The following is a 16,512-nucleotide window of genomic DNA, read 5'->3' as shown; positions in this document are numbered from 1 at the left end:
TGACCAACTGGCAAGTGTCTTCACTGACATTTTCAACCTCTCCCTGTCTGAGTCTGTAATACCAACATGTTTCAAGCAGCCCACCATAGTCCCTGTGCCCAAGAACACTAAGGTAACCTGCCTAAATGACTACTGACCCGTAGCACTCACGTCTGAAGCCATGAAATGCTTTGAAAGGCTGGTCATGGCTCCATCAACACCATTATCCCAGAAACCCTAGACCCACTCCAATTTGCATACCGCCCCAACAGATGATGCAATCTCTATTGCACACTGCCCTTTCACACCCGGACAAAAGGAACGCCTATGTGAGAATGCTATTCATTAACCACAGCTCAGCGTTCAACACCATAGTGCCCTCAAAGCTCATCACTAAGCTAAGGACCCTGTGACTAAACACCTCCCTCTGCAACTGGATGCTGGACTTCCTGACGGGCTGCCCCCAGGTGGTAAGGGTAGGTAACAACACATCCGCCACGCTGATCCTCAACACGGGGACCCCTCAGGGGTGCGTTCTCAGTCCGCCCCTGTACTCCCTGTTCACTCATGACTGCACGGCCAGGCACGACTCCAACACCATCATTAAGTTTGCCGATGACACAACAGTGGTAGGCCTGATCACTGACAACAATGAGACAGCCTATAGGGAGGAGGTCAGAAACCTGACCGTGTGGTACAAGGACACCAACCTCTCCCTCAACATGATCAAGACAAAGGAGATGATTGTGGACTACAGGAAAAGGAGGACCGAGCAAGCCTCCATTCTCATTGACAGGGCTCTAGTGGAGCAGGTTGAGAGCTTCAAGTTCCTTGGCGTTCACATCACCAACAAACTAACATGGTCCAAGCACACCAAGACAGTCGTAAAGAGGGCAAGATAAAAACCTATTCCCCCTCAGGAGACTGAAAAGATTTGGCATGGGTCCTCAGATCCTCAAAAGGTTCTACAGCTGCACCATCGAGAGCATCCTGACTGGTTGCATCACTGCCTGCTATGGCAACTGCTCGGCCTCCGACCACAAGGCACTACAGAGGATAGTTTGTACGGCCCAGTGCATCACTGGGGCCAAGCTTCCTGCCATCCAGGACCTCCATACCAGACGGTGTCAGAGGAAGGCACTAAAAATTGTCAAAGACTCCAGCCACCCTAGTCATAGACTGTTCTCTCTGCTACTGCATGGCAAACGGTACTGGAGCGCCAAGTCTAGTTCCAAGAGGCTTCTAAACAGCTTCTACCCCCAAGACTCCTGAACACCTAATCAAATGGCTACCCAGACTATTCACATTCCCCCCCCCCCCCCCCCTCTACGCTGCTGCTACTCTCTGTTATTATCTATGCATAGTCACTTTAATAACTCTACCTACATGTACATATTACCTCAATTACCTTGACTATCCGGTGCCCCCGCACATTGACTCTGTATCAGTACCCCCTGTATATAGCCTTTCTATTGTTATTTTACTGCTGCTCTTTAATTATTTGTTATTTTTATCTTTTACTTTTTTTTAGGTATTTTCTTAAAACTACATTGTTGGTTAGGGGCTTGTAAGTAAGCATTTCACTGTAACTGTTGTATTCGACGCATGTGACAAATAAAATGTTATTTGTTTTGATTAAAGCAGAATTTAAAAAACTGTATGGTTCTATAAAAAACCTTTGAGTTTGAGAATATTTATTTAGAGAGCCATTCTCCATAAAGGTTCTATAAAGAACCAAAAAAAAAAGGTTCATAGTCCCAAAAAGGGTTGTAACCTTTTGTTGGTAGTATATAGAACTTGAGGAAATGTTTTTTTATAGCAGGGTTTCCAAAACTCGGTCCTGCCCACATTTAAATCAGCTGTTTAGTGCTAGGGTAAAAACCAAAACGTGCACCCAGCAGTGGTGGAAAAAGTACCCAATTGTCATACTTGAGTAAAAGTATAGATACGTTAATAACAAGTTACTCATGTAAAAGTCACCCAGTAAAATACTATTTGAGTAAAAGTCTAAAAGTATTTGGTTTTAAATATACTTAAGTATCAACAATACATTTAATTGCTAAAATATACTGTCATGACCTGACTAGATCATAAAATAACAATTGTCCAGACAGAAGGTTGAGTTTACGAATTGACGGTTTATTAACCCTACTTTACACAGGCTACTGTTTGGCCGTAGCCCACGCCAAATAAATGAAAGATAACCACAAGCCAACCGTGACCTTCTCTTGTGAAGGCCAGACATAAGAGAGAGAACAAAGGCTAAACCTGGTCTTAACTTCCAATGCTCCATCCCCCTGCCCAACCCCCCTCCACGCCACTCCGCCAACCGCCAGGATGCCCGGCATCAGAACATTCCAGGCATTCCCGTGATTGGCAGATAGCAGGTTGATTGGCATGTCGGACCCCGCGAACACTGGGTACTGGTAAGTACAACACAACCACCTACTAACCTAACACATAACACACAGCTGTCTGTGCGGGTCGCTACACAGCCCCCCCACCACAAAGTCCCTCGACCCCGAGGGAACAAACAAAGTCTCTGAAGCGACCCGGAGGTCTCCTTTGCCTGCGTGGCCATGATGGTCGCAGAGTGCCCCTCTGGGAACCAGGGGATGAAGGCAGGGATATGGGGGACAAGGAAGCGGGAACGGGTAATACAGTCCGTGGCTCTTGGGAACCACGCGGTGACACAGGGAGGGAGACAGGGGGAGTGGGCTGTCTGGAGCCTTGTCTGCGGCACCTGGGGGTGGGTGCCTGGAGAATGTCATTGCCAGAGAGGGGAATTGTGGGGGTCCCTGGGGTTTGGGGTGAAGAGGCCCCTCTGTATGGGGCTAACCTGTCCCGGTGCAGTGCCACCTTTCTCCCCCTGGGAGGAAGCTGCACCCGGTAAACAACCTCCCCTACCCTCTCCAGGACACTGCAGGGTCCCACCCAGTGACTTCCAACTTGGGGCATCTGCCTTTTTTCCTTAGGGGGCTGTAGACCCAGACCAGCTCCCCAGCCACAAAGTGCCTTCCCGTGGTGTGCACGTCATAGTTCCTCTTCTGCCTCACACCTGCATTCACCAGCTGCTCTCTGGCGAAGGTGTGGGCTGTCTCCAGGCGGTCCTGGAGTCTCCGGGCATACTCCGGCCCCGGGGGAACATGAGGGTTATCCAGGGGCCGACCAAACGCCATCTCCGCAGGGGTGCGGATCTCTCTCCCCAGCATGAGGAGGGCAGGCGTGCAGGAGGTGGAGTCTTGAACAGCAGAGTGGCATGCCATGAGGACCATAGGCAAGTGTTTGTCCCAGTCACGCTGGTGTTTGGCAGAAACGATGGCCAGCTGCTGTCTAAGCGTTTTGTTGAAGCGCTCCACAAGGCCATTACTTTGAGGATGGAGAGGAGTAGTGCGGGTCTTGTGTATACCCAGCCTCTCACACATGGTGGCGAACACACGGGACTCAAAGTTTCTGCCTTGGACGTTGTGGATGGACTCCGCGGCTCCAAACCTGCTGAACATCCCTGCTGTCAGTGCGTCGACGATGGTCTCTGCCTCCTGGTCAGGCAGAGCATAAGCCTCGGGCCATTTTGTAAAATAGTCCATGGCCGTGAGCACCCAGCGGTTTCCACTGTCTGTGGTGGGAACGGCCCAACTACATCCACTCCCACCCTCTCCATGGGAGCCCCCACTGGGAACTGTTGGAGCTGAGCATGAGAGCGGCCTGGGGGGCCCTTTCTCGCTGTGCAGTTGTCACAGCGGCGGCAAAAGTCCTCCACATCCCTCTTGTGCTGCCCCCAGTAAAAGCCCTGACGGAGGCGGCGCAGTGTTTTTGTGACCCCAAAGTGTCCAGTCCCCACCCCCCCATGATTACTCTGGAGCACAGCCTCCCGCAGTCCTTTCGGGACCACCACCTGCCACCTCTCCTCTCCCGTAGCTGACTCCTTCCATGCACGCCATCAGCCAGCCGCAGTCGCTCAAACTTTGACCACAACCCTTTGGTCGCGAGTGAGAGCGCTGTCACCTCTTCCCACGGTGGCCTCACCTGCGCCTCTACCCACTGTAGCACTGGCTGTAGGTCTGTGTCCCGTCCCTGCTGCTGCCCCCATTCAGCCACGTCGACAGTCTGCAGCTCACAGCAGACAGACCCGCTCGCCCGACACACTGTGGCACAGACCCCCTCCTCTGCACACAGCTCTCTCCCGTCCCTCTTCTCGGCGGCAGCCGTCTGCAGTACAGGGCCGACGGGACATGGCGTCGACGTTGGAGTGGCGTGCCCCTGCCCTGTGCACCACTGTGAAGTCATACGGCTGAAGCTCCTCCAACCAGCGAGCCACCTGCCCCTCTGGCTCTCTGAAAGACATGAGCCACTGGAGAGCAGAGTGGTCAGTCCTTACAGTAAAGGGCAGGCCACCCAGGTAGTACTTGAAGTGTTTGACGGAAGCCACAACAGCCAAGAGCTCCCGCCGGGTGACACAGTAGCGGCGCTCATGTTTGTCAAATGTTTTGCTGAAGTACGCCACCACTCTCTCCCCCTCTGGCCCCACCTGGGCCAGCACCCCACCCATGCCCACATTGTTCGCGTCTGTGTCCAGGATAAAGGGCAAGGTGAGGTCAGGGGGGGCGAGCACGGGGGCCTCGATCAGTGCAAGTTTGAGGGTGTTGAACGCCTCCTCACACTCCACTGTCCAAGTGAAAGCCTTGTCCTTCGGCAGCAGGCGGTTCAGGGGAGCAACGACGCTTGAGAAGCACCGTACAAACCTCCTGTAGTACGAGGCCAGGCCCAGGAAGCTCTTCAGCTGACGCTGGTCGGTGGGTGTGGGCCAGTCTCTGACAGCCCCTACCTTGTCCTCCATGGTGCTGATCCCCTCCTTCCCCACTCGGTGGCCCAAGAAGGACACCTCTCTCCTCATGAAGTGGCACTTCTCGGGGTGGAGCTTCAGACCTGCGGCAGCCACCCTCTCCAGCACAGGCCGTAGCGCCCCCAGGGCTGACTGGAAGGAGCTGCCATGGGCCAGGATGTCATAGAGGTATACCAGACACTGCTGTCGGGGGATGCCATCCAGCACCCTGTCCATCAAACGCTCAAAAGTATCTGGAGCGTTGCACAGGCCAAAGCACAGGACCTTGAACTGCCAGTGTCCTCTGTTAGTGGAGAACGCAGTTTTGGCTCTGGCCTCTGGGGAGAGAGGCACCTGCCAGTAGCCACTGCGGAGGTCTAGTGAGGAGAACCAGGAGGACCACCTAACCAGGTCCAGCGACTCATCGATACATGGTATGGGGTATGAGTCCTTCCTGGTTACTTCATTCAGCCGCCTGTAGTCCGCACAGAACCTCAGCTTGCCCCCCTTCTTCGGAACCATGATGACTGGCGCCGCCCAGTGGCTGTCTGAGGGCTCAATGAAGTCTGCCCGCTGCATCTCCAAAACAGCCTTGTCTGCCGCCTCCTGGCGTGCCAGCGGGATACGGCGGGGACGCATCTTCATGGGCCGAGCATCACCTGTGTCGATCTCATGCTGCACCAGATGAGTCTGACCCACCTCTTCCTCACTCAGCGCAAAGCTGTCTCTGAATTCAAACAGCAACTGCCACAACCGTTCCTGCTGCTCGGGGTCAAGACCAACACAGTTCCTCCCCCATATCTCCCTCACTGCAGACAGTGTCCTCTCCTCTCCCATCTGGGGTAGCTGGGCTGGGGGGGGTGCGGCCCGGGCTCACAGAGGGCTGTGTCGTGGAGGTAGCTGGGGGAATGTAACACACCGCCGTAGGTGACAGGGTGGCTGGGGAAAAGTCACACACAGATGTGGGGGAGGGGGGGCAGCCATAAGTCTCTGCTGCTTTAACTGTTGGAGTAAAGGGTTTGTTGGGTTGAGTGAATGTGACATTAGGGGGGGCCATGGTGACTTCCGGCCCTCCCTGGAAGCTCAGTGTGCCCCTATTCGTAAACTCAATCCCACTTCTGACACCAATGTAATGACCTGACTAGATCATAAAGGAACAATTGTCCAGACAGAGGATTGAGTTTACGAATTGACGGTTTATTAACCCTACTTTACACAGGCTACTGTTTGTAGCCCACGCCAAATAAATGAAAGATAACCACAAGCCAACCGTGACCTTCTCTTGTGAAGGCCAGACATAAGAGAGAGAACAAAGGCTAAACCTGGTCTTAACTTCCAATGCTCCATCCCCCTGCCCAACCCCCCTCCACGCCACTCCGCCAACCGCCAGGATGCCCGGCATCAGAACATTCCAGGCATTCCCGTGATTGGCAGATAGCAGGTTGATTGGCATGTCGGACCCCGCGAACACTGGGTACTGGTAAGTACAACACAACCACCTACTAGCCTAACACATAACACACAGCTGTCTGTGCGGGTCGCTACAATACTTAAGTATCGAAAGTAAAAGTATAAATAATTTCAAATTCTTTATATTAAGCAAAGCAGGCGGCACCATGTTCTTATTTTAAAATGTACGCATAGCCAGGAGCACACTCCGACACTCAGACATTATTTACAAAAGATGCATTTGTGTTTCGTGAGTCCGCCAGACCATAGGCAGTAGGGATGACCACGTGTTCTCTTGATAAGTGAGTGAATTTCCAAATTATCCTGTTCTGCTCAGCGTTCAAACTGCAAGAAGTACTTTAGATTGTCAGGGAAAATGTATGGAATAAAAAGTACTATATTTTCTTTAAGAATCTAGTGAAGTAAAAGTAAACGTTGTCAAAAATATAAATAGTAAAGTAAAGTACAGATACCATAAAAAAACTACTTAAGTAGTACTTTAAAGTATTTTTACCTAAGTACTTTACACCACTGGCACCCAGGGGGGGGGGGGGGTTTAACAATACAATGTAGCTATTAAACCAGAATTAAAAAATCCTGTATGGTTCTTTAAAGAACCTTTTGAGATTGAGAACGGTTATTTATGAAGCCATTTTCCATAAATGTTCTATAAAGAACCATAAAAAGTGTCATAGTCCCAAAAAGGGTTGTAACCTTTTGTTGGTAGTATATAGAACTTGAGGAAATGTTTTTTATAGCAGGGTTTCCCAAACTCGGTCCTGCCCACATTTAAATCAGCTGTGTAGTGCTAGGGTAGTGATGCAACCAGGGCCCCCCAGGATCGAGTTTGGGAAACCCTGCCTTTTTAGCACCATACAGGTTCCATTTAGAACCTTATGAGCCCGGTTCTTTATAGAATCTTCAATAAAAGGTTCCATATACCAGCAAAAGGGTTCCGCTGTGGTTACAAGCCAAATTACCCGTATTTGGCACTATATATAACAATTTGTTTAAAGAGATAACGGAACGATATATCCAACAATATCATTTATCATCTAATGAAGAACAATAAGAACAAATACATATCTTTGGAACAACATTTTTTTGATAAGTATTCAAATGAAAGTAGCCAACATTGAGATAAACAAATTAAATAATTTTGCAAAGTAGGTATCATTTTCAAGTGTTCAAAACGTACACAGTACGGATGTAGCCAATTAATGTATAACCTTTTTCGTTTTAAATAATATGAAACTTTTAAAACATAAAGTGCATAGATATGAACATCCATTCAAAAACTTCCTCAATCATTAAAACATAAATAGACTGTTAAACAGAATACTTTTATTTCGTTTAACATTATTTTGTGGAGTTCATAAAACGCATTCAAGTGCAGTTATTCAAATTAACAAACATGCAAAGAGCTATAGGCCTATGTCTGATAAACCAATAATTGGTTGTAATAATTTATAGGTATACAATATTCTCCCTAAAAATATTGTGACAATGTTTTGGATCTACAAAAACATGTAATGGTTATTTTGACAATATTGTCTTCATAAAATATTGAAACTGCAAATTATATTGGTAATTGACACACCATTGACTTTTCAATGTTTAACAAGTCAGCAAAAATATTCCTCCAGAAAAATGGGAATGAATAGAAGACGAATTTCTCCAATTTCTCAAAGACTTCTGAGCCGAAATAAATCATATTTACATTTGAAACTACACTCGTTCTTTGGTTGGAAAATATAGAGGTTCAAAACTGTTTCTATAGAAGTAATTGGCTGAGTGAAAACATTGGAGATTTATAGCAGATAAACTTTAGTGCCATCAACAAACAAATTACAGTAACAACACACAAGCGCAACCATATTCCACAGACGTAAACAATCAGGGGCGAAAATCTGATATCAACCTTGGAGGGGACAATTACATTCAATTTTCTCAAGAGCAATTCCTGAGGGGGACACCAAAAATAGTGCTGTAACACATAGCATACGTTGTTATATGTTAAATGTATATTGAGGAACCATAATTCCTACAACTGGATAATTGATAGGTACAGTAGTTAACTGAAGGGTTTTCCCAACTTGTTCAAATGTTTAAATCATTATAATTCTACTACTAATAATAGTTATAGCAGTGCTCCTTACCAGTCCAGTATGTATGCAGGTATTCGTACTTACAAACAGCAATATCAAGAAAGGTCAGTAGCTGACAATGGTACTGTACACTGTATGGGTGTAGTTTTCATAAATACAATGAACATGGTGAGATCACATCTAAAAGAATCTCCATTGAGAACCATCACAAAGTTGGTCTCCGTATTGAATTGACCTTTTAATTTGAGTTTTTCTGATACATTTATATAGTCATTAAATATGTGAACCTGGCCTGAGTCTACTACAATATCTTTGCAAGAACAAAAAGCTTAAAATAAGTACAGTTCTAAAAGCAAAATAACTACTTCAATGAAAAACCCAAATAAATCAAACAAAATATCCTTCAGTCAGTGTCTCAACTCTTCAAACAGCAGCTATGGACAAGTATGTCGCACAAAGTATGCAATTTTAAATTAAATAACATGAAATAAATAATTTGTAAGTGTACTGAAAACTACTAAACAAAAGAACAAATATCAATTACACCAGGGGTTCTCAAACAGGGGTCCATGGACTAATTGCAAGGGGTCCGTGAAATAAAAAAGTGTAATGAATGTAGTCAGTACCACAAGGTTTCCAGTAAGTTTACATATAATATAGAGGGGGTGGAGGTCCCTGAGGACCGCTCAAAACCTTGCCTGCCTTGCCTCAAAATATGCAGGGGTTCCAGTACCCCAAAAAGGTTGAGAACCACTGCTATACACACTACTGAACAAAAGAACCGAGCATATGTTTGCGGGTTTCCTCAACAACACATCAGTTGCCACTTTCGCAATGCCCTCGCCTGTTGTCTCCGACACCCTGTATAGCCCAATAAACTCCTTGTGAGGGACATGGTCATGGTCAACATAACGCAGACAGACATTCTCCTGTTCAGCACCAGAGACATCTTGAGTACCATCAACAATTAATGAAAATTGTACAATCGGAAGAGACCTAATCTCAGCTGCAATGCCTCGAATGACTATTGGCCATGATGTTCAGAATTTCATTCTGTGCTTTGGGGCCTGTGTACATTGTGGTACGCTCTGTTAACCACTTCAGTAAAATGGGATCATCCTCTTCTGCCCTAAGTTTCAAAATCTGGTATAAATTCCCACTGTCATCCGTGTGGCCTCTAAAGGCTTGTCCCTGTCTTACTACATGCCGCACCGAACTAACAATTTTCATCAAGCAATGCCTTGCGTCATCCTGCTGTTTACCCCACGCGCTGGATAACTGGACACTGATTGGATTTAGCTGGTGTGCTGTTACAATTACAAAGTGGCGTTGGGTTTGGCAGTTTTGATGTGCTGTGAATTTTTCAATGGCTTTTCTCCAGTTCCTAAATCCTGCACTAATGAAGGCAGCATCTGCTCTTTGGCCAAAAGATGGCTGGCTTGAAAACCCTTGGCTACAGTGAAAACACAACACTCCTTTTATTGATGGATTATAATGTAGCCAGGGGAAATCGCGAAACCATCTCTCTTGAAACGTCAACACTCTGTTGGCAAGAGTTTGCGGTTCTATAAATTGTGGGTGTGGCTGATATGGTTTTGTGCCATCACTGTGGTAACTGGACAATGCTGTGCCACTGTCCCCTATACTGGTGCTGCTGGCAACAAGGGTGACACTTGGTCCTGCCGTGGCTGTGACACTGTCCTCTGAAGTCTCTCTCCCTGGCTCTTTCCCTTTCACCACCCTAACTGACTCACAGTCTGTCTCCTAGAAAATAAATAAGGTGTTTGCCGTACTCCTAACTACCGGTACCCAAAACTACACAATTAATCACAACAGCAATACCATTGCCGTAAACAAATCTTAGTTTAGTCACCACTTTAAGTTGAGAGTGGGGGTATCCATGGCATTTTCCAATTATGTCCCTATTTTACAAGTCAAAAAAATTGAGAACCTTTCATAATGTTGCCAAACAAAGACTCAACAAACTTACCTGAGACTCCCTGTCTCTGCCAATCTGTCCCTTGTAATAAATATCATTTATTATAACACAAGCATATTGCTATTACGTTGTTATAACTAACTTCTTTCCAAACAGGGTTTCTCACAAACTCATAAGCAGATACTGAGACCCACACACACCCAGAGACAGATGGCTGACACAGACCTTTCATAAACACTGATAAGAAAAGGGTGCTTGGTACTGCATTTCACGAGATACTAAGACACACACATACCCAAGGACAGAGGGCTGACGTAAACCTTTCATAAACACTGATAAGACAGGAACATCTACGCACACACAAAATCTCCTCTTCAGTCTGAACATTTTACAGAGACACACAGAAATGTCAAAATAGGAACATCTACGCACACACCTAATCTCCTGTTTTAGCTGAACATTTCTGAAGACAAAGAACTCTACTCAGAGCCAATGGGACAGTGATACTAGCCTGAAGGGGACCTCGCCCAACTCATCAGGACCAACCAGAGGACCAGAACTTCCAGACTCAACCTACTTTCTGTGCTGTATAAAATGTCTATGCACTCTGTTATCTGGGCTTTTTCGGATAGTTCCATTTGAGCTTGATGAATGAGTCCGTGCACGCTATTTCAGATATCTTTACCTCTGAATAAATTGCTTTTAATTAAACCTTATCCACCCTGTCCAGAGTCTCTACTTCGTCTCAGTTCTCCAGTAAACTTGTGATATCAACACCCTGCATATCTGTCCCCAGCTCTGCTGTCTGTGTGCCATCTGTTGCCTGCTCTGCCTAATGACATCATTGTGAAACATTTCCATTAGCATTTCACTTCTTTCTTATGAACATTTTATCAACTAGTCTTTGAGATATTAGGCTACTAGAGTTCTTACTATGCGTTTTGGTGTACTGACAAATACTCTGATGTCCGTCTTCTTACTTTTTTCTGCCATTTTTCTACCTGGCTGGCTGGCCTAGCTGCACACACACACATTTACACAACACATGCTGCAACCTTTTGTAATTTTAATAGTTTGTTTCATATTGGCTGGCTTCCAACAATAGCTGCATTTGTAAAGCTAGCGAGCACCAATTCCGTTTCTGTGTGTTTGCTATAATCTTTGCTACCTGGTTAAATAAAGGTGAAATAAAATAAAAAAAGTTCACTAGCGACAATTTATCTTTTGCAACGAGACCATTATATATATTTAAGACAATGGTAGAAGAGAGTGTAGTTCTGTTCTGTTCAGTTTGGACTTCAGTTTATCGCTAACCTTATCACAGGGACGTCGAAGCACTACAGCTGCATGCTGATCTTGGATCAGTGTGAACCCTGCCAACATAAAAATAAATAAATAACATTGCTATGGACCTGCTATGGATTGACTGGATTAACCTCACGTCAGTTAAGTACATGTCCCTTTCGGACAGTAGATACGAACCCTCGATTACCTTGCCAGCTAAAGAACTGGCAGTGGATCAAACCATTGTGAGGCAAAGGGCGGGGGGGGTCGCAATCTTTTGAAACTTAAAAACGCGCTATTAAGTGTCTATAATCAGCACACGTGCTTTCATTGCGTATTATTAATATTATTGAAATTACATAGTTATGTTTACAGTGATATATTGGGGGGGACAAATCATATTTTTCCCAAGATGGGGGGGTCGTGTCCCCCCCGTCCCCCCTGGGATTTCCGCCTATGTAAACAATGTTATACATTCTGCATTATAATCCTTTTTTAAATGCATTTTGGTTTGATATCAAACATTTCAATCTTCATTCGTATGCAATAAAGAAAAATCTCATAATTTTAATCAGTTTGTTAGATTTATGCCCTAGGAAGATAAGTCTCTGTCTAGGAGTCTATGCCACCGACCAACTGTTGCATACATTGAAGCTGATCCATGCCATCCTTGCTGGATACGCTTTTTGCCGGTGGCGCACAATAACCAAGTGGCAAGGAATCGATGTTGACCTCTGACGTAGGCCTACAGTTCAATCTGGCAGCAATCGGACTATTTCCAAAAATGTAACAATTCACGTCTCTATCAGTCATAAGATGAATTGATGTCAGTGGTGTCGAACAGTTGTTTGGTACGCTATTGGGAATGGAGTAGGGTCTGAACCGAGTACGAGGGCGCACTGGGGTCGATGCTGTGGTGGAGTGAGGAGCCGCTGCTGCCAAATAGGAGTAGGGGTAGGGGGAAATACCACCAATTGGCGAAACGGTGAGGCCCTGCATGGGAAATGAAGAAAGAGCGGTTAGAGCTAGCAAAATGTACTGTTATTTGCATAATAAGGACTTAAATTAGCCTACTTAATTTACGTGCGTCATGGGCACACATATAAAGGCAGCCAATTGAGTATCGTTGCTGGATTAATAAATGACTGGCATACCTGTGATGCCATAGCATGCTGCTGAAAGTTCACGGGTAATCCTGACGTTCCTGACACTCTTTGTAAAGAAGATGCCAGGATACCAGCCGTGCCCATGGCGCACACTCCGCCAGATGACACAGCTGCCAGCCTGTGACCCATGGCTGCTACACTGGAGAAAGTTCTCCCCTTCATGTTGACATGGGCAGCGGGGTGTAGGAGACATTGTGCGACACCCAAGGGGTTGATGATATATCTTGTTAAATCCGGTGGATAAGAATAGCAGTGAAGAAAATTACTGCATTCTAGGCCTGTGATGTGAGCTCTTTGGTCCGTTTCCACGGTTAGAGGCTGGAATGACTCCGTTGCATTCGGCTCCTCTGCTCTAAAGCAACGTGTCCTACCGCCAGTTATGGCATTTATATGGTCCTGTTTTGGATTATCTGGGTCTGTTTCGGCGCCGAATGAGTCCGCTAAAACTCTGTCCGTTTTGCAGTGCGCTGTGATAATATTTGGACCAGGTTTCAGTTTCTCTGTGGCAGTTGAGATTTTTCGCAAGTCTTGTCCAACGTAATGCCCATCCTTGCTTTCTTGACTGCTTTCGTTGGCACTTTCGCAAACATCTAACATGATTATAAAAATACAATGTTGTTTGTAAACTGAGAACAAGTTGAGGCTAAACAATTCTTATAGTAAGAATTAAAGCAACATTTTTAGCTATTCATTTCGTTATCATACAAACCGGTTGATTTTGAGTTTCCTGCGCTTTTCAGTGGAGCCTCATCCAAAGAGTCACAAGAGATGTCATTGTCTTCTTGCATTTGCGTCTCATTGGACCTTTGTGTATTAATCCCCAGTTGTTTCCTACTCAAAAAATAACATATTTCAGTTTTGACAATTAAGAGTTTATAAAATTATTTATTATTTTAATTTACGTTTTGTCGTTTTTTTTTGTCTCACCTTTTTTCTCTTCTCCCATTGCCAGTGTCACGGAATCCTTTGGCGAAAGGATTGTTATCAATTTTCAGTTGTGTAATCTGAAAATATAGAAATGACTGTAATGTTTCTAAACATTAGACCAGTAATTTATCACATTTTAACACTAATAATCAGAGTCTCTTGGGCTAATTACAGGGATAGCTCAGGAATAGTTTCAAACAAAATATTTTTTTCACAAGAAGTTCGTAAAGGTTTTATAAGCTGTTAGTTAACCTTATTAAAATATTGCACATTTAGAACAATACATTTGACAACATAAAATCTACATTTCATTGCTTGCCAGATATTGAGCCTTGGGTAACTAATCCGCAATAGAGTAGGCTATTTAGCAATAAGTCAGTAATTAATTTAGGCCACAACATAAACTCTTTACAAACTCTTTATGGGTCATTTATGTCATGCGTTTAATTTCCATTTTCCTGAGGTCTACCAATACGAAAAATATAATGTCATTCTGAAACTTGCTTTATAAAATTACGAAGGGCCTACCTTATCGTTTTGATATGCAGTTACAGCGATGAATTCTGTCTCAGAAAATACATAGGTCATGAACGTGCTATATGGCAGTTGGAGGATTGCGTTGGCCCTCACAACGTGAAACCTAACCTGGTATTTGTGCATTGAGTTAAGAATCGTCTGCAATTGGAGACAAAATACATTTTAAAGAATACATTAGGCCTAGTCATCAACTGGAACTTTACGCAGTTCAATAAAAAATAGTATATTTCAGTTATATTGTAGCTAATGTAACAATACATTAAATGAGTCAAACTACACATGCAAATACTACATTATTAACACAAAACGCATATTTGGAACGTACAAACCCATGCTTGTCCAAGATGTTGTTTGTCAATTTTAGTTTGTGAAAATTGACCACTTTTGACATCCATTGCTCGCCAGAAGCGGGACTGTCTGGGTGTATGTACATCCTCTTTGGCATTTAAGGATCTGCCTTTCCTGACACCATCCAATGTGAGTTGTGAAACCTGTACCTGCACTCGTCGGCCGCCACAATATCCATCAGCAAAATATATTTTGCCATTTTGTTCAAGCCAGTACATCTGGCTTTGAACGCTGGAAACATGCGCCTGGAGTAAAGGGAACACACATCGATTTCAAATCATCCTACAGTCCTCTAAATTAAAAACGATCAACGTTATAATCTACATGGTTATTGATGATATGTCATAACATTTACCTTCCTGATTTTGTTATGACCATTTCAGTGCCGAATTTGTGGAATTGTGTCCAAAGCTCCCTCGCCTCCAAGTTAACCTTTGGATCATCCTCGGTGGCATTCTCTGTCCCCCCCGTTTTAGGAGGCCTGAGCTTGGCAGACTGGGTGGCAGCATGGTGTTCCAGCGAGGATAAGCGGAGGATCGTTTCGGCATTGCCTAGATCCAGCGTGGGGTGCCTTTGCGCAACAGGCAAGGGAAGAGACCTGTGGGAAGTTAGCGCAATGACAGGGAAAAACGGAGGTTGTCGGGCCAGCATTGTGTCGATGGTGATATCCGAAGCAGTGTTTGGTAAAAACGGTTGGAATGCCATACCCCCCTGTCCAACTGGATCTCTCATTCAAAAATAATTCTGCCTCTTTATTTCAAGTTGTTTCAAGGTATAGGACAACCGATGTCTTCCTTCGTTTCTTAAATACACACGTTTGATATTTGGGCGAGGCTATATCTAGTCTGTGACATTTTTCTCAAGTTTATTTCAAGCTGGTATTTCGTTGCCATTTCATCGTAATGAAATGTAAAAGTTACTATTATCAGAATAAAAACTAGCATAGGTCTAGCCCTATAGCCAACTATTTCGAATTTCAGTGCAGCCAATTTTATTTGTCACGTTTGTGTAGAAATTAAATCCGGAGAAATGTTACCGGTTGATTGCATTTCATAATTGACTATCTCCATCTTTCATTGCAATAAATTCTCTTCTATTCTTATTCACGAGTTCTATTACCAGAAAAAAAACTGATAGAGGCAATATCCCATCAAAGACCCGCGTGCGCCTGGCTCATGGTCTTCCTTCCGAACTATGCGAATATGTTGCACCGTCCGAGCAAGAGTTGATTGGCTCTTTGACACCTTGGACCAATCGTATATTCCATTATGGGTGTGTTTTTACGGGTCAGGTGACGAGTTCAGTAAGCAGTATTGTAACCTGGGGTGTTGGGTCGACATGCGATCCTGTCTCTGCCACCTCACTGGTGATCAAAAGACAACTTTGCAAGAGCCAATAAGTCGGACGGAGTGTTAGTGCGCAATCAAGAATTTAGTGCGCATAATTGCAGCAAGGAGCTGTCCACGTGCGTGTGGTGCTGAAATCCACATCTCAGCAATAATTTGACTGAGTAGGCTTATTGTCTGATCCACATTGCCTTGCTGAGATGAAAAACAACATAGGCTACATCTAAGAAAATCAGTGATTGGGGCGGCAGGAAGCTAGGTGGTTTTAAGAGCGTTGGACCGATATGTCGCTGGATTGACTCTACGAGCCGACTAGGTGAAACATCTGTCGATGTGCCCTTGAGCAAGGCACTTAACCCGAATTTCTCCTGTAAGTCACTCTGGATAGGTGCGTCTGCTAAATTAATAAAACTTATTATAATAAAAGGTAAATGTGCTATGCAAACATAGTAGACAGTAGCATACAGTATGTTTCCAGATTATCAGCTAAAATGCTGGAGAATGTCTGATTATTAACGTGTTTAGGTATTTAGGCTAATCCATTAACTATAAGCATGACTTTCGTTTTGAATGATTAGAACCATAAAGATATTTCATAATGAAAGTT

At 44.8% G+C, this 16,512-nt stretch overlaps 1 pseudogene; it reads right to left on the bottom strand.

Moving 5' to 3' along the window:
- Window positions 1-7,602: 7,602 nt before the first annotated feature.
- Window positions 7,603-15,291, bottom strand: LOC139545139 (T-box transcription factor TBX3-like; annotated as a pseudogene).
- Window positions 15,292-16,512: the final 1,221 nt, after the last annotated feature.

Source organism: Salvelinus alpinus, chromosome 19 (assembly GCF_045679555.1).
Source record: "Salvelinus alpinus chromosome 19, SLU_Salpinus.1, whole genome shotgun sequence".
Classification (NCBI taxonomy): Eukaryota; Metazoa; Chordata; class Actinopteri; order Salmoniformes; family Salmonidae; genus Salvelinus; species Salvelinus alpinus.
Note: the sequence above shows the minus strand (reverse complement) of the source record. Positions and strands in the feature narration are given on the sequence as shown.